This window comes from Littorina saxatilis, linkage group LG11 (genome assembly GCF_037325665.1).
Source record: "Littorina saxatilis isolate snail1 linkage group LG11, US_GU_Lsax_2.0, whole genome shotgun sequence".
Taxonomy (NCBI): Eukaryota; Metazoa; Mollusca; class Gastropoda; order Littorinimorpha; family Littorinidae; genus Littorina; species Littorina saxatilis.
Genome location: NC_090255.1, coordinates 4,572,274 through 4,596,472, shown reverse-complemented (window position 1 = coordinate 4,596,472; position 24,199 = coordinate 4,572,274). Strand labels below are relative to the sequence as shown.

General features: G+C 44.5%; 1 pseudogene; it reads left to right on the top strand.

The window, feature by feature from the left end:
- The first annotated feature begins 21,979 nt into the window (after positions 1–21,979).
- LOC138980787 (uncharacterized) lies at positions 21,980–23,995 on the top strand (annotated as a pseudogene).
- The last annotated feature ends 204 nt before the right edge of the window (positions 23,996–24,199 follow it).

Sequence of the window (24,199 nt, the reverse complement as noted above, 5' to 3'; positions counted from 1 at the left end):
AGTTTTCAAGAGTGTCAAAGACAATCTCACATTGCTACATATTTTTGCTGTAACCGTTAGCTTACGTCATTTTCATGACAACTGACGCTTGCCTCTCGCAGTGAAGCGCTGGATGTGAGCCGCGCCACGTAACAGCTTGACACCTATTCATGTCAACACCAGCCATTCTTGTCAGTGACTATTGAACTTAACTTTGAATACTCCCTGAAGAAAGCGTTCCTCTAGACAGACAATTAACCCCCTGTATAGAACAGTGCTCACTGGAGTAGGCTCAGGAATATCCCTCTATAGAGACTAAAATATGCCTACTGAAGGACATTTTTTTTCTCCAAGACGTCTTCCAAATAGACGAATTCGGAGTCACGTCATGGCCCAACGCTTTACCTTGGTTAGTTACGTTTAGTTGTTGGAAATGGTTCAACGTCTTCCTCTAGTCACGTTCAGTTGGTAGGCAATAGTCCAACGTCTAACCCGGTTAGTCACTTTTAGTTGGCGAGAAATGTTCCAATGTCTTACCCTGTTTATGCACGTTTACAGAGCTTGCAATGGTCCAACGCCTTATCCTTATGCGTTACGTTACTGATGGGCAAATGGTCCATCTCTTTACTAAAGTGAGTCCTGTTTAAGTGTCCTGAAATTGTCCAACTTGTTAGTCTTCTTAGGCTCGTCTATTTTGCAGTTAATAGTCCAATGCTCTACCCTGGTTACTAATATATATTTTTGGGGAAGAGTCCTACGTCTCAATATCCTGGTAAATCTTGTTCAGATGACGTGCAATGGTCAAATATCTTACTATGGGAAGTCACATTTACTGAGCTGGCAATGATCGCATTCCTTACCTTGGCTATAGTCAAGTTGTTTTATCGAGACATGGTCCAACCTCATACTCCGGCTAGTCACGTTTAGTTGGCTAACACTGGTGGAATGTCTTACCCTTGTTAGTCACATTTCGTTGCCGGGCCGTGGTCTAACTTCTACTCTGGTTATTCACGTTTAGTTTGACGGTCACAGGTCCGAAGCTTTACAGTGGTTAATCAGGTTTTCTGAGTAGGCAATGATCCGATGTCTTACCTTAGTTAATCTTTTGTTTATTTGTTTGTTTGCTTAACGCCCAGCCGACCACGAAGGGCCATATCAGGGCGGTGCTGCTTTGACATATAACGTGCGCCACACACAAGACAGAAGTCGCAGCACAGGCTTCATGTCCCATGGCCACCCAGTCACATTATTCTGACACCGGACCAACCAGTCCTAGCACTAACCCCATAATGCCAGACGCCAGGCGGAGCAGCCACTAGATTGCCAATTTTAAAGTCTTAGGTATGACCCGGCCGGGGTTCGAACCCACGACCTCCCGATCACGGGGCGGACGCCGTACCACTAGGCCAACCGTGCCGGTCCTTAGTTAATCACGGTTAATAATCAGGAAATGATCCACATCTCACTCTGGTTAGTCATATTTACCAATAGGGCAGTTGAGCAACGATTTACTCAGGTAAGTCACATTTAGTTGTGATCAATGATCAAAAGTCGTATATATCATGGTTAGCCTTGACTAGTAGTGCGGCAACGATCTTACGTCTTACCCTGGTCAGCCACATTTATTGATTGAGTAGCGGTCAAAGACATTACCATAGTTAGTCATGTTAGTAGTACGTCTTACCCTGGTCAGCCACATTTACTGATTGAGTAACAGTCAAACACATTACCATAGTTAGTCATGTTAGTAGTACGTCTGACCCTGGTCAGCCACATTTACTGATTGAGTAACAGTCAAACACATTACCATAGTTAGTCATGTTAGTAGTACGTCTTACCCTGGTCAGCCACATTTACTGATTGAGTAACAGTCAAACACATTACCAGAGTTAGTCATGTTAGTAGTACGTCTTACCCTGGTCAGCCACATTTACTGATTGAGTAACAGACAAACACATTACCATAGTTAGTCATGTTAGTAGTACGTCTGACCCTGGTCAGCCACATTTACTGATTGAGTAACAGTCAAACACATTACCAGAGTTAGTCATGTTAGTAGTACGTCTTACCCTGGTTAGCCACATTTACTGATTGAGTAACAGTCAAACACATTACCATAGTTAGTCATGTTAGTAGTACGTCTGACCCTGGTCAGCCACATTTACTGATTGAGTAACAGTCAAACACATTACCATAGTTAGTCATGTTAGTAGTACGTCTTACCCTGGTCAGCCACATTTACTGATTGAGTAACAGTCAAACACATTACCAGAGTTAGTCATGTTAGTAGTACGTCTTACCCTGGTCAGCCACATTTACTGATTGAGTAACAGACAAACACATTACCATAGTTAGTCATGTTAGTAGTACGTCTGACCCTGGTCAGCCACATTTACTGATTGAGTAACAGTCAAACACATTACCAGAGTTAGTCATGTTAGTAGTACGTCTTACCCTGGTTAGCCACATTTACTGATTGAGTAACAGTCAAACACATTACCATAGTTAGTCATGTTAGTAGTACGTCTTACCCTGGTCAGCCACATTTACTGATTGAGTAACAGTCAAACACATTACCATAGTTAGTCATGTTAGTAGTACGTCTTACCCTGGTCAGCCACATTTACTGATTGAGTAGCGGTCAAACACATTACCATAGTTAGTCATGTTAGTAGTACGTCTTACCCTGGTCAGCCACATTTACTGATTGAGTAGCGGTCAAAGACATTACCATAGTTAGTCATGTTAGTAGTACGTCTTAACCCAAGTCATTCACATTAACTGAGCGGACAATGATCCAACATCTTACCCTGGTTTATCAACTGATTGAGTAACTGTCCAAAATATTACCCTTGTTATTCCCGTTTATTGAGAGGGGAATGGTCAAACGTCTTATCCTGCTTAGTTACGTTTACTGAGCGTACAATGGTGAAACGTCTTACTGTATTTAGTAACATTCACTGAGCAGGCAAAGGTCCAACGCCTTACTCGTGTTATTCAGCGGAGAATGGTTCATTGTTTTACCCCTGTTAATGTCCCTATGTCGTTTACCTCCTGTGAAATGTTCTGACGCCTCAACTGGATAAGTCACGTTTACTGAGCGGGTAATGGTCCTACGATGTATGCTGGTTAAACATCAATCAATCAATCAATATGAGGCTTATATTGCTCGTATTCCGTGGGTACAGTTCTAAGCGCAGTGAATTTTTATTTAATTTTTTTTTAAATTTTATTTTATGCAATTTATATCGCGCACATATTCAAGGCGCAGGGATTTATTTATGCCGTGTGAGATGGAATTTTTTTTACACAATACATCACGCATTCACATCGGCCAGCAGATCGAAGCCATTTCGGCGCATATCTAACTTTTCACGGCCTATTATTCCAAGTCACACGGGTATTTTGGTGGACATTTTTATCTATGCCTATACAATTTTGCCAGGAAAGACCCTTTTGTCAATCGTGGAATCTTTAACGTACACACCCCAATGTAGTGTAAACATGTTGGTGGACAATGTTCCAACCCCTTACCTTGCATGGTTCCCCACTGACGCTCCACCAAGAGGGTCCCGGGACCCCCAACTATAATGTGTAGAGGGTCCGAGGACCCCCTCAGTGGAACTTTAGAGGGTCCGAAGACGAAGAGGTTCATATTCTTGCTATTAGAAGGCTTATTAGCATTGGTATTGAACTCTCATTTCAATGTGATGCTGACTGTTGGTAGTTGTCTGAGCCCTTCACAAAACATGATGGTCATATCGGTGAGATGAAGCCCGTAAATTTGCAACGGTACAGATCTGGCGGAAATGATTTTCTGAAAATAGTGCCGACGGTATGCATGATAACTTGCACATAGTTCGTACTGGGACCCGTTCGTTTCAGGTTTAGTGCGTCACGTACTGACTGAGTAAAGTAAGTACATGACTGATGTAAAACAGTTGATTGGCTAATGGCAATGTGCTTAAATTTTTTAGCTCACTTTTGGAGTGCGCTAACAATTGCAGAGAGTGTATTAATGCGCCTGTGCTCAGTCTTTCGATTTGAGAAGTTTCATCTCATCTTCTATTTTATAGTGACATGTAGCTTATCATCTCCACATTAAAAAAAAAAGTCTGCGCCTAAACTTCCCTATGTGTAACAGAAAAGCACGAGTCATTGTTATTCCGACATCATTTTGCAGTTGACTGTTTCGATTGACTTTGCCCTAGCATACGACATAAAACGCGCTTTCAAACGCTCAGCAAATTAAAATGTGAATGGAACAACTATGGGGTAGTGGATGCTACCCCAAGCGACCCAAAAGACAGTGCTCGAGCGGCGTCGCTCGATCCTTCTCATGCCCCGAACCCCTGCCCAATTTTTCTAGCATTTTAGGACTTAGGTTGTGTTGTTTTAGCTGGTGGGTTAAACCATCAGGGTACCCACGTGTCATGCCGGATTTTGCATCGATTTAAAGACTTAGAATTTTTGTGTGGCTAGGTTCTGAAAGTCGTTTCCAGGCCTAGGAGTGCTGCCCGATTTTTTTGGCAGTCTAAAGACAAGAGACATTATGATAACCAACTTGAACTTTTTATATATATATTTTCTTAGAACGATTCCAGGTATGTTTTCATGATTGTTTTCTTGGATTGAATACAATTTGGAACAGTATTTGACGTTTTTGTGGAGTTGATATTCTGCTTGTCTGTTCGTCTTTACAAATGTCTTTCAGACACATCTGCACCATAACATCTGAGGCAGAGACCCAGACAGTTAATATTTATGTGAGGCTATAACCGCTCGGCTTTAAAATTAGATCTTTTAACAAGCACCATGAACAATTCTACATCATTGAAAAACTGAAGCTTGGTAATGATACAATGGAAATTGATACAGATTTGTTATCCATGAATAAAAGCTGCTTCATATTCTACGATCTGACAAAAGAAACGAGAATTCTTAACTTGGAAAAAAGGAACAACTCTGAAAAGCCGAAAAGACTTCAGAAGTGTGTATGAAAGAGAGTGTGTGTGTGTTAGATAGAATAGATACATTGATAAATACAAGGAGAAGGAAAGAATTAATACGCGAGAGTAATACATGTATATAGCTGCTGTGTCGAAACTTAAGAACTAAGCTAAGTTTAAAACGTGTACATGTACATACGAGCAGAAAGTGCACGACTTAAACTTTTATATGGGACAGTCAAAAGAGTTCCACACAATGATCTTCAGTTTGAAAAGTTGGCCGCAAAATGGGTGTGCATAAACTGGCAGGGGAGCGGAAGAAGCAACAGGTACATATTGCACGCGATCTGCTCAACAGTTTTGAACATAATAGACCCAAACGAGTGATGAATGAAGTTGATTTAAACACAAGACGATTGCGGGGAAACAGGATTTATTCAGCCATGCTTACAAGGTAGGGTGTCCCTTACAGGAACGGTATCCAAGAGACGACAGTCCTCATTACGTATGTACTAAAATGACTGCAGTTGCTTCCCTTGGTCCATTAGCACGATACATGACACATCCTCCCCGTTAAGTTTGTCATATGCAATTAAAACGAACTTGACTTTTCTTTAAACGAAAACCGATTTGATCCTTGCTTTGAGAGGAAAGAAGACTGGCCCACGGGTCAACGCTGGAAACCAAGCCCAGGACCTCAAACTGAGAGCCCACTTTGTCAACACCACGGGCCAACGATTTTAGACACAATCATCATTGAACGCCCGTCGCGATATAACCTTGAATGGTTGAAAACGACGTTAAACACTAAATAAAGAAAGAAATCATTGAACGCTGAAGAAGATTCTGGATTTAAAAATAGTAGTTGACTATTTGCTTAGTAAGCTTGAAGTTGCTTCACGTCTGCGGGTCGTGTCATCTCTGTGATGGCCTTGACCTGTTCAGGCACTGGATGAACTCCGTTGTCATCGATCTTGTAACCCTTGTCTGAGTGTTTGCAGGTGTTCTTCGCGATTTGTAACCTGCCACTAGGATGTCGTCAACTCTGTCACGAACGCTGAGGATGCATGCACTTCAAGATATTTTCCATTATTCTCTGGAGAAAAAAATGGTGCTTAGGAGAGTCCTAGTGGGTGGTAGCGGTAGAGACCCTGGTGTGCGTTGATTTTGGTGTACTGCTTAGATGACTCCTCAGGATTCATCTGTTGATACGCCTGCGGCAGGTTTGGTGACATATTTTCCACCACCCAACTTAGTCAACAGGTCATCCGTCTTTGGTATTTGATTGTTGTCCAGTTCTGAGACCCCATTTAAAGTGACCTTGTAGTCTCAGCAGATCCGAAGACTCTTGTCAGGTTTGACTACAGTCACAATTGGCGCTGCCCAATCAGAGAACTGGACTTTTTTCTACAGTATTTCTGCTTCAAGCCTATCCAGTTCTTTGCTGACCTTATCACAAAGAGCGTTAGGCACGGGTCTGGATTTGAAGCATCTGGGCTTTGCTGTAGGATCCACACAAATGGCTGCTTTTGTTCCTTTGATTGTTCCTCTTGTTTCCTCGAACACTGCAGAAAAGTCATGAAGAATCTGTGTCAATGCAATGTCTACCTCTGTGGTTGCATGGACGCTGAAAATGTGTGTCTTGCCAAGCGGTATATCTTTCAGCCTAACAGGCTTGGCCCCTCTCCTTTCACCACCACACTCTCTAGCTCCCTTAGTTTCATAATCTGGTATGCTACTGACACCAAGCAGACACCTAACACTGGGATCGGCTAACCAGTGAACGTCTTCAATTTCTTCGTGGACTTCTGAAGGTGACTAAAAAACCGGCCCCTTTGATCTGTTCAAACGTTTCCTCATTGATGACAGTCAATGATGCCCCGGTGTCTACCTCCATTTCGATTTGTACTCCATTTAGCTGCATCTGCACCACATATGGTTTGTCTTTGCTCTGGGTCTAAAATATGGTGTAGACTTCTGAATCTTTGCTATCTTCAATGTTTCTGATGGCTTCTCTTTTACCTGCACTGCTGGCTCCTTTGTTGCGATATCTCTCTTATCTTCGTTCTTTCATCTGTTTCATTCTCTTCTGACACAACGCATTAAGTGACCTCTATCATGACAGTACCAAAATTCAACATCCTTTGGTGGCCTTTGCTTTCTCACAAAGTTGACCTCACCATGACTCATAACTTCAGCCATTTTGTCTTTTTTGTGAAAATTGTAGCGGCACTGTCTCACCCTCATTTTTCGATCAAATTAATTCATATTTGTGTGAAGCAATCTTCGACAAAGCCCGGACTATTGGAAGCTTACAAATTAATTCATTATTTTGCCATTATAAAAACGTGATGAAACGGGTACATGACCCAATTCACTGACGGGGAAAATAAAAGTCAGTAGCATTCACGGATGGGTCAAACGCTTGTAATAAATAATACAATGAAACAAGAAAAGCAAACGCTGGTTCGACTCTCCTTCTACGCGGTTAAGGGGCATCAATGTGACTTTGACAGGCGAAAGGGGGCAACCTTATCTATGTAATGTGCGTGGGTCATAAGAGCCTATAAGCTAACCAAACTTCAAAGTTCTTGCATCACAAAAATGAAAGAATTTGACCGCCTGGTGGGTTAACGGTGGAGATTTTTCCGACCTCCCAGGTTAACTTACGTGCAGACCTGCTAGTGCCTTATCACCCTTCGTGTGTACACGCAATCACAAGACCAAGTGCGCACGGAAAAGATCCTGTAATCCTTGTCAGAGTTCGGTGGATTATAGAAACACGAAAATACCCAGCATGCTTCCCTCGAAAGCGGTGTATGGCTGCCTGAATGGCGGGGTAAAACGGTCATACACGTAAACATCCGCTCGGGCAAAACCATCAGCGTGGGTTCGATCCCCACGTTCGGCGAGGGATTTATTTCCCAGAGTCAACTTTTTGCAGACTCTCCTCGGTGTCCGAACAACCCCGTGTGCCCGCATGCGCACGATAAAGAACCCAAGTTTACAGCGAAAGTCTCAGGGCTTGGAAACATGATTACACGCATGCATAAACAAGAAGGGCAAAGCCCATACGACTCACATGCTTGACCTTCTGCTTTACACATTTTTCCTACCAAAATACATGTGACCTTGGCCCAAGGTCAAGGTCATCCAATCCCGCAGTGGGGCACTGCGGTTATGAAATTAAAGGCCCCTCCTGTTTTTGGAACCGCAGGAGCTTTCTAGTTTGCTGTTAGGTAGATTTTTGGTTCCTCTTTCCTGTCATGCTCTCTTTTTCTTCATTAATTCTTTTCTTTTTTCTGCCTTCTTGCTCATTCACCTGTATTTTTTCCAAAAATCTCTTCTCTTGCCGCTTGTCTCGCGATTCATGTATAGTTTAATCTGTTAGTGTTCTGATGTAAGTCCAGCAGTAGATAGGTTAAGCCTATTTTAACATACTGGAAACTGGTAATCTTCCAGTAGGTATTAATTTAGTTTTACTAAAGCCTGCTGGGACACAAGTAATGGGTTTGTAAACAGGAATCGCTTGACAAGTGGCCCCCTTCATCCCCCCCTTCCTCGTCCTGATATGGCTCTGCGTAGTCGGCTGGACGTTAAGCAACAAATAAACAAACAAACAAACAAACAAGGTCATCCAAGGTCATGCAACACAAAGCTGTTAATTCAAGACATAGGAAGTACAATGGTGCTTATTGGCTCTTTCTACCATGAGATATGGTCACTTTTAGTGGTTCACTACCTTATTTTGGTCACATTTCATAAGGGTCAAAGTGACCTTGACCTTGATCATATGGGACCAAATGTGTCTCATGATGAAAGCATAACATGTGCCCCACATAATTTTTAAGTTTGAAACAGTTATCTTCCATAGTTCAGGGTCAAGGTCACTTCAAAATATGTATACAATCCAACTTTGAAGAGCTCCTGTGACCTTGACCTTGAAGCAAGGTAAACCAAACTGGTATCAAAAGATGGGGCTTACTTTGCCCTATATATCATATATAGGTGAGGTATTCAATCTCAAAAACTTCAGAGAAAATGGGAAAAATGTGAAAAATAGCTGTTTTTTAGACAACATTTATGGCCCCTGCGACCTTGACCTTGAAGCAAGGTCAAGATGCTATGTATGTTTTTGGGGGCCTTGTCATCATACACCATCTTGCCAAATTTGGTACTGATAGACTGAATAGTGTCCAAGAAATATTCAACGTTAAAGTTTTCCGGACGGCCGGACGGACGGACGGACGGACGGACGGACGGACGGACGACTCGGGTGAGTACATAGACTCACTTTTGCTTCGCATGTGAGTCAAAAAAGGGAAGCGCCGTATTTATTTATTTATTTTTATTAGTGAGTATTTCTACGCACATACCCTCCCAGAGGGAGGCTCATGGCGTTTACAATATGCCGTGTGAGATGGAATTTTTTACACAATATATCACGCATTCACATCGGCCAGTAAATCTCAAGCGTGTTAGGCGAGTATATACTTTCACGGCCTATTATTCCAAGTCACACGGGTATTTGGTGGACATTTTTATATATACTGTTCAAAAAAAGAAACGCATAGCTTGTAATATTTGGTTAATTTAGTTATATGGCTACAAGGATATCCACCAAACTGCAGAAAATGTTTATCTGGTCGTCGACCTTTCGTCCATTGCCACAAGTGAGCTCTGCACGTGACGCATGCGTTATCAGTGGCTACAATATCAAAATTGCTCATTTGGCATGACCACTCGTCATGCTTCAGTGTAATCTCGTGAAACTCGGGGAATATTGAGCTCTCACCATGTCTTCCAAAACCCATAAAAGCGGATTGTTCGCCACAAAGAAATCAGACGACAATTCAGCGACGAAAGATGGCCCGATTGAGCAGAGAAGACCGCCAAATTGCATTGGGTCGTTTACAAGCAGGCCAAAGTCAAAGTGCAATCGCCAGGCACTTCCACGTGTCCCAGAGCACCATCAGTAGACTGTGGGTCAGGTTTCAAGCCACTGGCTCCGTTGCTGACTTGCCACGAGCGGGAAGGCCAAGGGCGACAACTGCTGCTCACGACCGCTTCATACGGCTCCGCCACCTCCGGAATCGTTTCCTGTCGGCCTCATCTTCTGTCCAGGCTCTCCCCGGGCCACACCGATTATCGGACCAGACCGTGCGGAACCGCCTGCATGAAGCTGGTTTGAGAGCTCGCAGACCTCACAGAGGAGCTGTCCTCACCCGCCGCCATCGCCAGAACCGAGTGCAGTGGGGCAACCAGCACCTTCGCTGGACCGTCCGGAATCACTGGAGACACGTGTGGTTCAGCGACGAGTCCTACTTCCTGCTCCAGCGACATGATGGTCGGAGGAGGGTCTACCGGAGAGTAACCGAACGTTACGCGCCCAACTGTGTGGATGAGGCACCCGTTCATGGTGGTGGAGGCGTCATGGTGTGGGGGGCGATCAATACCGCTGGAAGGAGCACCCTGGTGCACGCCCAAGGGCGCATAACTGCCCAGCGATACGTGGAGGAAATTCTGCGCCCACACGCCCTTCCTCTTCTGGCTGACCAGGATGCCATATTCCAGCAGGACAACGCTCGCCCACACACAGCACGACTCACCACCCAGTTCCTCACCGACCACCATGTCCAGGTGCTTCCCTGGCCATCCATGTCGCCAGACATGAACCCGATAGAACACCTCTGGGATGAATTGGACAGACGTGTGCGCAGGCGAGAAGAAGCGCCGGCAAATCACCGCGATCTATTGCAGGCACTTCAGGAGGAGTGGGACACCATCCCACAGCAAGATATCCGGCATCTGATCCAGTCCATGCCCAGAAGGTGCCGGGCAGTTGTTGCTGCTCAAGGCAGTCACACCCCCTACTGACTTGACAGCCTCGGCACCCAATCGTATTGATTGACTGATTGATTTGAAGATGCAAATGAACTGTGTGTGCATTCAACTGTGTCCATACCAAATTTCAAACAAATAATCTAAATATTGGATTTTCTGTTAATTTTTTCGAAAAATAAAACAAATTTGGCAAGTAGCAACTATGCGTTTCTTTTTTGAACAGTATATGTCTATACAATTTTGCCAGGAAAGACCCTCTTGTCAATCGTGGGATCTTTAACGTGCACACCCCAATGTAGTGTACACGGGACCTCGGTTTTTCGTCTCATCCGAAAGACTAGCACTTGAACCCACCACCTAGGTTAGGAAAGGGGGGAGAAAATAGCGGCCTGACCCAGGGTCGAACACGCAACCTCTCGATTCCGAGCGCAAGTGCGTTACCACTCGACCACCCAGACCGTATACTGTATGGCAGCTCGCTTTCCTCAGAAAGAAAGCAGCCCGAATTTCCAGGATTATATGAATCTTATTCTTATCTTTATTCTACGTCTGGGACCTTACTTTTTAATGTACTTCCCCTGTAGTTTGGCACAGCGTTTAATACGGCAGTGAAACAGTCGGTGTCACGTGTCATGGTCAAGTAAATGACTATGAACGGTTAATTACTACTAATCGACTAACCACACCACGATCCACTCTCGCAGTCATACAAAACAGAGATCAATCCAACAAAAGTAAAGTTTCAAGTGCCTGTTTATATGCAAACTCGCCTCCTCCCTTCTCGTAACCAGAAACAAAGAATATGGATGACGTCTCACATAAATCTGACTCTGACTAAGAGTCAGCCAATGTTTAAAAAATAAAGTAGCACGCTGACCATGCAAAGATGGAAGTACCTAGCTATAACCCGGCAATGCAATTTCGCTCAGGTATCTTCACATTGCCTCGGCTACAAGTTCATCATGTGGGAATAGCACTGATAGACAATAGGTGAGGGGATTTAGCACATGTTTGCACTCAACTCAGTGTCAGTTCTTCAAAGTGTATGGGACGCTGAAATAGCCCTGCCGCCCCTCCTTCACTGTGCAGTGCAGCTCGGCTGGGAAAAAGTCCCCCAGTCGTCACCACGTGATGTCTGCTCGGCCAGTCAACCAGTCTTCATGGCGACATTGTATAGGCGAAGTCATATGCGATGCCCAAGGTAATAGCCCAAGGAAAACAACCCCAGGCAAAGAGCTGGAAACAGAGAGTTATGGTGCAGTTACCATGTCGCAACCACCTCCTTCCTCCACCTTTTAACATCGTTTATTGTCCCCCCTCAGCAAGCCACGTGCACCTGAAACGAACGTACTGCAAGTTATAACTCACGTTTTCTCCCCTTTCCCATTTCTGTAAACATTACAGGTAAAACCTAGCGGAATAAAGAGCATATCTATTCCGATCCCTTCTCGTGTCCCCAAACTGTGACATACCTCCCCTCTTCAAGACGAAACCTGTGTTTCGTTCTTGGCCATGTCCTCTTCCATAGCGCGAGATAGAAAATCCGCCCCAATGTTGTTGGCGCCCGGAATGACCCGTACCGTGAATTGGTACGGTTGGAGGATCAACGCCCAGCCCATGAGTCTGTCGTTTGCCAACCTTGCAACTTGCAGATATTGCGGAGGTTGATGGTCTGTTTCCAGACAGAAAGGCCGTCCGAAAAAGTACGCCTCGAACTTCTGAATGCCCCAAACGATGGCGAGACACTCGCGCTCTACCGTTGCATAGGCTGCCTCGGCCGAGGTCAGCTTGCGACTGGCGAAACAAACTGGGTGTAGTAATCCCTCGGTTTCTTGAAGCAACAGTGCCCCAATACATTTACCTGCGGCATCTGTCCTCAACACGAAGTGTTTCTCCAAGTCTGGTAGCCGGAGTATAGGCTGGCTTGTCAACCGCCTTTTCAGCGTGTTGAATGCTGAATTGCATTCATCAATCCACACTACAACTGTCGGTTGTAGTTTTTTTGGTGAGGTTGGTTAGTGGAAGTGCGATTTCGGCAAAGTGAGGGATGAAGCGTCGATAGAAGCTTGCAAGGATTAGGAAAGACCAAACTTCTTTCTTCGTACGCGGTGGCTCAGCCTCCCGAATCTTCTGGATCTTGTCAGCCTCAGGAACGAGCAACCCCTCACGAACCACATGACCCAGGAAAGACAGTTCCCGAAATCCAATGTAACACTTCGACGGTTTTGCTGCTAGATTCCCGTCCTTCAACCTCCCGAACATGTCGCGCAGTGCGTCGAGATGTTCTGCCCATGTCTCAGTCGCGATCAGCACATCGTCAATGAAACTGCTGATATCATTACGCTTTAATGGTTCCAAAAGCTTCCTCATACGAGTGAAAACAGCCCCTGCGTTTTGTAGCCCAAAATGCATGACTGTCCACTGAAACTGCCCAGGGAGTGGTGGACGCAGTTTTTGGACGGTCCCCCTCGGCAACAGGAATTTGCCAATATCCCTTGGTGAGGTCCAGTTTCGAGAAATACTTAGCCTTGGCCAAGTGACTGAAAAGGTATAGTCTACGTCTGGCATAGGCTCTGCGTCGAATGCCGTGATTTTGTTAAGTTTCGTGTAGTCGACACAGAACCTGACGCGACATTCTTTCTTCTTCACCAACACGATCGGTGAGCTGTAAGGCGAGTTTGCCGGCTCAATGACACCCATCTTGTGCATGTCGGTGATTTCCTTCCGGACTACTTCCTTCTGTGCGTGAGGCATAGGATATTGCTTCGTCCTCACTGGCTGCTTCTCCAGCAAGTCGAAAGAAAACTCCTCCAGCTGTGTCTGCAATGGCAAGTCAGTGAGAACCCCCTGCAGGTCAGCTTTCTGGTCGTCACTTAAGTCAGACGATATGTGCACGTTGGTGTAGTCTTCCCCTTTCTCCAGCGGACAAACTGGCACCCTGCAACTTCCCTCGTCATCAGTCGTCTCATCCATCACGACAGCTACTTTCTCTGTCTCCTTGTCATCTGTCTGCGAATGATCTTGCATCCCGCGTAGGCAGTCCTCTCTTTGTAGGCGCGAAGCAGATTAGCGTGGCACAGACGTGGTTTCCCGTTCACGACGATCCGGTAGTCATTCTGGCCCACCTTTGCTGTCACCTCGAAAGTACCTTGCCACTGGAGTTGGAGTTAGTTGTGTTTCACGGGTAGGAGTAGCAACACCCGCTCCCCAATCTGAAAACTGCGTGGACGTGATTTACGTAGAGGTTACATGCCGAGTCTCAGTGATTATTAAAAATAATGGTCGAAGTTAGCGGATCATGAAAAATGCGAGCTTCAGCGAGCTTTTTCATGACCGCGAACTGAGACCATTATTTTTAATAATCACTGAGACGAGGTGTGTAACCTCTTTATTCCTCCTTTCTTCAGTTATTCCAAAAAAACAGGAGTTTTTGTGCGAAAGTTTGATCGAATCCGAATCACTCAACCAGTCAACCTGCGCAGGCGATCGATTAATGCGCGGTTGTATAGTTCCGTGCAAATCATTCCATTCTGTTAACACTTCTTTTCAGTTTCCCTGTTTTGGTCTAAAATCAAGTACACAGATATGCTGTTATTCTGCTGTGGCGGTAAAGGCAGATATTGTGTGTTCTGTTTATGTTTTAGTATCGCTTAGTAAATGTTCTTTCGTCAAATGGGACTAGCAGACGAACTTTTGCACCCGTGTTCCAACGTTAATTACTGTATGAAGTTCAGTTTTCTGGGGAAAATAGTGTATGAAACCGCTTTATGTTGTTTAAATTGATGAGATGTGTGCATTTGGTTGCGTGTGATCTGTTTATAAAATGAAATATTGTTGAAAACTGACCGTCGGATTGCAGTCAGTGTTGTCGAAGAAACTGCGTTAAAAGAAGGGTAACTACTCTTGTCGCCAGAGTATGAGTTACTTGCCTTGGGAATTTGCTTGTGATGAACGGTTTGTGCACGGCAGATCTAGATTCAGAAAACAACCGAACTCATGGATTTTATATGGAGATTCATGTGTTCAGGCCTGTAGTTGTTAATTTAAATGCGGTATGTTTGTTTTGTTTGCTCCAGAGATGTATACTTCGTACGTATAGAGCGTTCGGAACTTTTCAGTCGCAAAAGTAGTACCGAAACAGAACAGCTTCTCAACCCATTGCACTATCGAGGATTCAGGCTGTTGCTGGCTCGTTATTTGTTTGGTTGCTGGGTCATTATCGAAAAATAACTAGCTCTACAAGTTTACAGAGGTAAAGAAGCAGAGGGGGGAATAAGATCGAATCCACGTGCGTAGCGCTGTGCTGCTCTCCCCAGGTTTTCTTGAGCCAGTTTGCAGGTCTCCTCGATCCGGTTCCGGAGTTTTACGATGTAGGTTGCTGTAGTCTGTACCTCTTCATCCGCTTGTTCGTCAGTCCATGCCTGACGCAGAATTGCCTTGGGTCCGCGTACCTGACGACCGTACAACAATTCGAACGGGGAAAATCCCAAACTTTACTGTGGAACCTCGCGGTATGCAAAAAGAAGCACAGGAATATATCTGTACCAAGTGCGTGGTTTCTCCTGTGGTAGTTTCCGTAGTATGGTCATGAGCGTCCCGTTGAACCTCTCTACCAGTCCGTTGCACTGAGCGTGGTAGGGTGTGGTGAAATGCTGATCCAAAGAAAGCAACCGTGCTACTTCCGCCATCACGCCTCCGGTGAATTGCGTACCCCTGTCGGTAAGCACCTCAGATGGAATACCCAACCTGGACCACATGGTGATCAACGCCTCCTTCGATGGATTTCAGAGGTATGGCCTCTGGGTATCGTGTAGTGTAGACTGCCATGGTAAGAACATATCGGTTTCCGTCCTAAGACGCCGGTATGATTGGACCAACTCGACGAAACGGTTCGTTGATGAGAGGCATTTTCTCCAAGGGGACCTTCCTCACCCTTCCCTTTGCTACAACCTTTTGACATCTGTCACATGACGCACAGAAGCGTCGGACGTTGGCACAAATCACCGGCAAGTGAAGAGAATGAAACAGATGAAAGAACGAAGATAAGAGAGATATCGCAACAAAGGAGCCAGCAGTGCAGGCAAAAAAGAAGCCATCAGAAACATTTAAGATAGCAAAGATTCAGAAGTTCTACACCATATTTTAGACCCAGAGCAAAGACAAACCATATGTGGTGCAGATGCAGCTAAATGGAGTACAAATCGAAATGGAGGTAGACACCGGGGCATCATTTACTGTCATCGATGAGTAAACGTTTGAACAGATCAAAGGGGCCGGTTTTTTAGTCACCTTCAGAAGTCCACGAAGAAATTGAAGACGTTCACTGGTTAGCCGATCCCAGTGTTAGGTGTCTGCTTGGTGTCAGTAGCATACCAGAACATCGGTCGATTGTCTTCTTGGTACCGAAGTACCCACCCAGAATCGAATCGTGAGCTGTTGCAACTACTCCTTTGCGGTACTCCCGTGATACCACGACCTGCCTGAAAGACCCTTCTGTGTTGCTAAACTCACGGTAAAGCAACTTCTTGTCCCTCACAAATTTTGACCTTCCGTGCTTCCCACTGTACTAGGCATAGCTTTCCCGGACTTCGCATGTTCGCGGGGAGACGCCAACGTCGGGTCAGCTTCTTGTGCCTCAGCTAGAACAGCGGGTGTGACGTTTCCAAGTGCTGTCCGTGCAGCTGGTAACGGTTTGAGAGGACGATTCTCTCTCTCCGTCTGCGCTCGAGTGAGCACGGATATGACGTCAGGAGACCGATATACTGGCACCTCCTGAATGACGCCGTCCACAAATGGAACACGGTTCCCCATGAGGAGGTCACATGGAGGATCGTCCATGACAACGGCCTCGATGGTCCCCGCGAAAAGAGGCGTTGCGACTTTGACCACGGCTGTGTTCAAATCGCATGCGTGAGAGGCTTCGGCCATTCTCACCCTGATGTTTTTGCCCGTGTAGGCCTTTGCTGGTACGAGACTCGCCCGGACTACCACCATGTCCGCCCCAGTGTCACGTAGGCCCTCGCCTTTAATGCCATTCATGTATACCTGGCAGTGTGGCTTGAAATGCCTCGAGCATGGCACGCAAAGTTGCGGTATCCCGCACCCACTGGTGACGTCTTTTAGTTCTTCGCCAGCCACGAAATTTGCGTTTTGCTGGTCGTGTCCGCAGACATGCAGGCACGCGAAACCCAGTTGTCACTACGGGTTGCACTACAAACCGGTCGTTCGGATTCCTCACAACACGTCTCTCCACGCCGAGCTTTTCAGCTAAAAGAAAGATGCTTTGCTGTCACGTCTTCGCACCTCGCTGCGAAAACACCACGTGACCCAGCATTACCTGTCGCCGGCGCGCTCAGTCGTCCTGGACAGCTGAACACAGGCGCGCGAAACAGGATTTTTAGAAAGTCGGCTCTCGGCCTAAGCCCTGACAGAGTCCGATCCCTTCTCGTGTCACCAAACTGTGACAGTCGGTTCTGGTCGTAGCAATCGACTGGCAATGTACAGTGCGGGTACGTAACCTGCTGTCATGCTTTATGAGGGCGGTGCTGTTCACCTCTCTCTCTCTCGCTGCATACACCTTCCCGCTCCCTGAATAGATGATTTTCGGAAATAACTCTGTCAGGATTTTCAGCGATCTTGTAGAGTAAAAGTCTCTCTTACTTGGACACGCTTTTTAAAACGAGGCAGAGCGTGTACCACGCTTTCGATCGGCTTTATCCTGCGATCGGGACGAACAACTAACTCTGATGTCTATGTTATGTAGCGCGCACAATAGTATACCCCTTTCTGTCAAAAGTCAGCGTTGACAAGTTCATCGGAGTTCACGATTTGTTGCGAAAATGATCGCTGGCCCACAGTGATCGCTCACAACGTGTTTTGATAGAGGTCACGTGGGTTTGGCTTGAGGTCACGTGAGTTTAGGAAAAAACACGTGCTTAGCGAACACTACCAGTGATCAGCAAGCCATCGGTTACTGATATGCATATTTTCGAAAGAAAAGGGTATTATATTTAGCGCACGCTGCATAACATACACATCAATCATGTTTGAAATCAGAGATAAAACGTGCAAACAAATTGTATACAGACTGTTTATAATTATAATTTCTCTTAATGCCTGCTGGTTTTCAAAATATCCGTTCAATCTGAAAGGACATGTCTTCATTTTTAAAACTCTTTCTGGCATGTCCCATTACAGCCTACGCAGTGTATTTTTCGACACGTGTTAGCACAAAGCTCCGAACGTTAGAAGGAAATGTGTTGAGGAGTTACTGAAATCTCCCATTCTTTGTCTCAATACCTGCTAAAACGGCTTCTTAAAAGGGCCCTTTTTTGGCTCCTGAAAGAAATACACCTACACCGTATACTCCGTCACGGCGGAGGGCTGACCGTGCACCCAAAAGCGGACTCTACCAGATGGGTATTTTTGGTAAGCTTGGGGCCTGCCGAACATAAAAATCGATGTTAACAAGAAATACTCAAGGGCGCACTTTCTCTTCTCAGTCAAAATTCAACTATACCCTGAAAAGTGATGCACGAGCATTTCAGACGCTTGCCGCTGATAAAAGAAGTTCTCAGCCTAATTACGAACTCAAACTAGTACCTTTTACATATAAATGTGTTAGTTGGTATCTTCTGATTATCACAAAACAATTTGCGACTGCTTTGGCCGAGAATGCTGGTGGCAGTGGCATTATTACGAACCCTACCCTAAATCCTATAATGACGTCATCCAAAATTTAGGTGAGTTTTGATTAAAAATAAATTCACACAAGACAGGTATTTGGCTTCAATTGATATATTTTCATCAAGTGTGATGTCTTGGCATGATATCTGTAAAATATGAATGGATTTGAGCCATATACTTTGTCACTATGACCTTCCAATCTTCCTAGCCCCCAGCCCGGTAAAGCGTGAGAGACGTTTCTGAAAAAAACGTCGCTTTATCGGCCGAGTTCAGTGTGAGACGCAAAGTTTCCAGAATCCCATTTTTACATTTAGTCAAGTTTTGACTAAATGTTTTAACATAGAGGGGGGAATCGAGACGAGGGTCGTGGTGTATGTGTGTGTGTGTGTGTGTGTCTGTCTCTGTGTGTGTGTGTGTGTGTGTGTGTCTGTCTCTGTGTGTGTGTAGAGCGATTCAGACTACTACCGGACCGATCTTTATGAAATTTGACATGAGAGTTCCTGGGAGTGATATCCCCGGACGTTTTTTTAATGTTTTCGATAAATGTCTTTGATGACGTCATATCCGGCATTTTGTATAAGTTGAGGCGGCACTGTCACACCCTCATTTTTCAATCAAATTGATTGAAAGTTTGGCAAAGCAATCTTCGACAAAGGCCAAACTTCGGTATTGCATTTCAGCTTGGAGGCTTACAATTTAATTAATGACTTTGGTCATTAAAAATCTGAAAATTGTAATTAAAATTCTTTTTTTATAAAACGATATAAAACTACGTTCATCTTATTCTTCATCATTTTCTGATTCCAAAAACATATAAATATGTTATATTTGGATTAAAAAAAAGCTCTGAAAATTAAAAATATAAAAATTATGATTAAAATTTAATTTTCGAAATCGATTTAAAAACAATTCCATCTTATTCCTTGTCGGTTCCTGATTCCAAAAACATATAGATATGATATGTTTGGATTAAAAACACGCTCAAAAAGTTCAAACGAAGAGAGGTGCAGTAAAGCGTGCTATGCAGCACAGCGAAACCACTACCGCGCTAAACAGACTCGTCAGTTTCACTGCGTTTTGCACGAGCGGCGGACTACGGTCATTGTTAAAAAATGCAGTGTGTTCAGTTTCATTCTGTGAGTTCCACAGCTTGACTAAATGTAGTATTTTCGCCTTACGCGACTTGTTGACTTTTAAAGTGAATCTCTATACATTTAGCAATGCACTGGTCAGCAAAGTAGAACAACTTAATGGTGACTTTTGGCTAAAAAGCTATGGTAAAAATGCGACTGAAAGTGTTGACTGCTCGAAAAATGGTGGTAGTGGTCTTTCGTTTTCTGGTTCCGAGCATTATGTATTTTGATTTTTGAAGGTAGCATTATTCCTGATAAGAGCTAGAGCCAATATTATGCTGTTAATACTGTAAGAATGAACTGTGTGGCACATGTGAGTACCAGGAGAGACTTTGTTATCGTCAACGTCAGGCTTGCAGTCTTCAAGGCTATTCATAGTTGAACAACTTAACACTAAGTTTCCTTTATTCAGCCATCTTTTAAGTTAGAGCTTTGAAACTTTACACACGTCTACGGATATATGAATGCTGGTCATTACGCAAATATAGTTGACTCTCGTAATATTTTAAGGTCACAACAAGGTCATTACCGAGTGAAAACGAGTGAAAATAACACATTCTGCAACTGAAACCTCAAATAGTTAAATCCAATATTTGACTTTCATTTTTATCAAAGTAATGCTTACTTATTTCAGTTTGTTTTTACTGCTCGCAAAAATCATTATTTTGACAGTACACACAGACCCATTTTGCATGGGGACCTATACCTAGTGAGATTTGATTACAGGCAATGCGAGCCCTGAACTTCAAGCAGCGTGTCTTCGTGCTCAAGTTGAATTTTTTTTTAACTAGTTCTGCACGCAACTGTTTGCAACACATATATTGATATTTGTTTGCTTTGAGCATTTTATTTTAATAATGACGTAATAATGACGTACTTTTACAGCAGTGTGCCCATGGTGACGTTAAATGTGAAATTACAATTCACATCATCATTTCTGTGTCTGTCTTTACCAACGTTCCTACCCAATACCACCTTCAAACTGTGTGTTTTTCCAAGAGGACAGATGTTCTGCTACATGATAATATAAGCGTGATTGTGACCATTTTCGTCATCAGGTTCCACCCTCAAGGACAGGTTGTGAGAAATTAGGCTAGAACACGTACTGTCAGATACGAAAATGGCATCAGACGGCAGCAGGAAGCGAAAACAACCAAAAGAAAATTATCCAAGCCACAAGAAAACACGAAAGGTATGTGTTATTCACTTTGAAGGTTCAGACTGCAAACAATTCACCTATTTGTCTAAGTGCAAAAAGCCTGACAACACACTCAACAAGCTTGTAGATATTGCTAACATTCGAATGGATATGCCAAACGATTCAGCAAGCAGAATGGAGAATACCTGCACAAATCTATTTGGTAAAGTAACAGAAGAATCTGGTTATCACAGGGACTGTTATCAAAGATTCACTATGAATCTCCCCAGATTGCAAATGTCAGAAGGGACGGCTCCACCATTGCCCACAGCATCAGCAGCATTGTCTTCTTCTGTTGCCGAACCAATGAGCTTTGAAGCGAGCTGCATCTTCTGCAACAACGAGCGACGAAAAAAAATCAAGCAAAGGAGAAGCTGGACTTCAGAAAGCACCACAACCTTTCAATTTGAAGGATGGAGCAAGTACTGAAATTGGCGGAAGAAAGAAATGACGAAAATATGCTGGAGCGAATGAGGGTTCATGACGTCTCAGTTCCAAACGCGAAATTTCACCCACAATGCAGAAAACATTACACACGTCCATCCAAGTATGGGAGTGCCCAAGGTGAGAAAGAGCAAGAGCAGCAAACTGACCTTAAAGTTAAAGACGCACATGCAAGAGCTTTTGGAGAAGTGTGCGATATAATTGACAAAGAAGTTCTTTGCCATGAAAATAGCATTAAACTCTCAGATTTGCGCAATAAATACAACCAGGTTTTGAGCAGTTCTGATCACCCGAATCCTGACTACCGCTCAGACAAACTGAAATCAAAATTGGAAAACTGTGAACAGTACAAAGGCAGGCTGTCTCTCTGTAAAATAGAGAATGAAGGAGGTAAATTTTCAAGTTATCTCATTTACAACTCTAACACAAACAACGACAAACTTGTGTCGATTGCATTCAATATCGGAACAAACGATATTGTCCAGGAGACAGCTTTATTCTTGCGGGAGACCATACTGACAGCATTCAAAGATTCCGAGAGTCTTCCGTGGCCCCCGAGCGACGAATACCTGAGTAAGAATAATGTACTTCCAGAAAAATTACAGACCTTTCTTTCATCCCTTCTCTCGGGAAAATGCGGCGAACACACAGAAAAAGTCAAAAGACTGGTTTCTTCCATAGGACAAGATATCTGCAGATCTGTCACAAATGGCAAGTGGAAACAACAGAAGCACATTCTCATCTGTATGACAATGAGGCACTTGTTCAGAAGCGCTGAACTGACCACGATGCTGCATCGGTTTGGCCACTCTGAGAGCTACACATTCTCTCTGGAACTTGAAACTGCTATTGCAAGAGCAGTTCATGAGACATCAACACTGCTTTCAACGCAAATAGTAGTGAACCCGACGGTGCCCTCCCTGTTTCATTCAGAATTTGACAACTTTGACCAGCTTGTCAATAGTATTCATGGAAAAGGCTCAATTCATACCGCCCATGGCATCATGATTCTTCTTCTTCTTCTTCTTCTGCGTTCGTGGGCTGAAACTCCCTCGTACACTCGTGTTTTTTGCACGAGTGGAATTTTACGTGTATGACCGTTTTTTACCCCGCCATTTAGGCAGCCATACGCCGTTTTCGGAGGATATCATGATTCAAGAAGTCCATGGTGAACACCCTGGTGGATCTGTCCGCCAGTTACCATCCCTACCCAAATCAAATGAACCACCAGCGGAATGCACCGTTCAAGAAGAGCTTCCTGAATGCTACGTGACACACAGAAGAAGTCCAAGTTTTGATATTGGTCGAACGTCAATACCTGAGGGCACAGACGCTCTGAGACAAGTCAGGGTAGAACACCTGCTTTGGATCCTCCTTCGATATAAGAAGTGCTTTGGCAGAGCAGGAGGTGCCTGGCTGGGGTGGATTCGTATCTCTGACAGGAGAAAATCCCTCTCGTACATCCACCATTGATTACTACCCAGTAATATACCACCCCATCACTGAGTACAAAACAGTTCAAGAATGCTTAAAATGTGCGGAGGAAGCAACACGAGAGGTTGGCCAGGACTATGTTGTCACCACGTTCGACCTTGGTGTATGCATGAAAGCATATCCCATCATCTGGAATTCGCCTGAGCGCTTCAAGAAACACATCGTGCTCATTGGAACTTTTCATCTTGTTTGTGCGTACCTGAAGATGATTGGAAAGAAGATGGATGGCTCAGGATTTGCAGACATACTCGTCGAATCAGGGCTTGTGTCATCTGGCTCACTGCAAGGGGTTGTGTCTGGAAAAAACTATGAGCGAGGTCTACACTGCCACAAAGCCATTCTAGAGGCTCTGGAAAGGCTTCTGTTGGAACAGTACCTAATGCACAAAGGAAAAGACGGTATGTTCCCAACGTTCTCAACTGACACCATGACAATGATCAAAACTGCTATCAGTTCCTCAACAGAAGAGTCCCTGAATCTCATCTCGTGCAGACTCCCGAGCTTGAAGATTTCCTCGCAGGCTATGAGAAGTTCCAAGAGAATGTCAGGGAAGGGAAAAAAGGACAAACGGCACAACTGTGGATATCCTACATGGATCACGTGTGGCTAGTTCTCGCGCTCATCCACGCAGTAAAAACAAACAACTTTTTGTTGTACGCACACTGTCTTCAGTTGATGCCTGATTTGTTCTTCAGCTTTGGTGGACACAACTATGCACGAATCTGACATTCTTCTCTGTCTACGTCGCAAACATTGAAACTTCTCATCCTGGTGCAACAGAACTACTGAAGAGGGGTGCATTCAGCGTGGCCAGGTCCTTCATACCCGGAAACAGATGTGCCGTTGATAAAACGATGGAAGAAACATTCATGAAGCATGCCAAGAGTCACTCTGGTGCAGGCTGCAGTGGAGCAGGGCTCACAGGGATTTATTCCAATTATGAACCTTATCAGCGATGGGTAAGGACAACCCATGAACGTTCAAAATACGTCCACGCAACCTTGGATCTCGCAGGAATGTCCAACAACAGTGAGGCAGACACCAAGCACCACGATCTTCGTCCGTGTGATATTAGAAAAAGTGAAACATGCGTCAAAAATGCAAAAGAAGCAATTGAAAGCTTCATGAACCCTTTTGACGTGGAGGGCACAGCCAACTTGATCAACGTGTTCTCCGGGGTAATGGTTCCAGAGGAAATTGCACGTGATGTCTTACGGGCTGAAGAAGCTGCTTGCAACAGCGGACAACTTCTTTGCAAATACAGATAAAAGCAAAGGCTTTCATTATCTTACCAAAGGCATGGAAAACTCTGCCATCCCACCTGATGACCAGAGCCTGATTATCGTCGATGGCAACGCATTGTTCTCCTGCATGCAGCAAGTGCCAAACAACTTTCAGCAGATTTGCCACAGAGTATTCGACATGATGCCAAAATGTTCACATGTCGTGTTCAGTACAGACATGTACAGGGA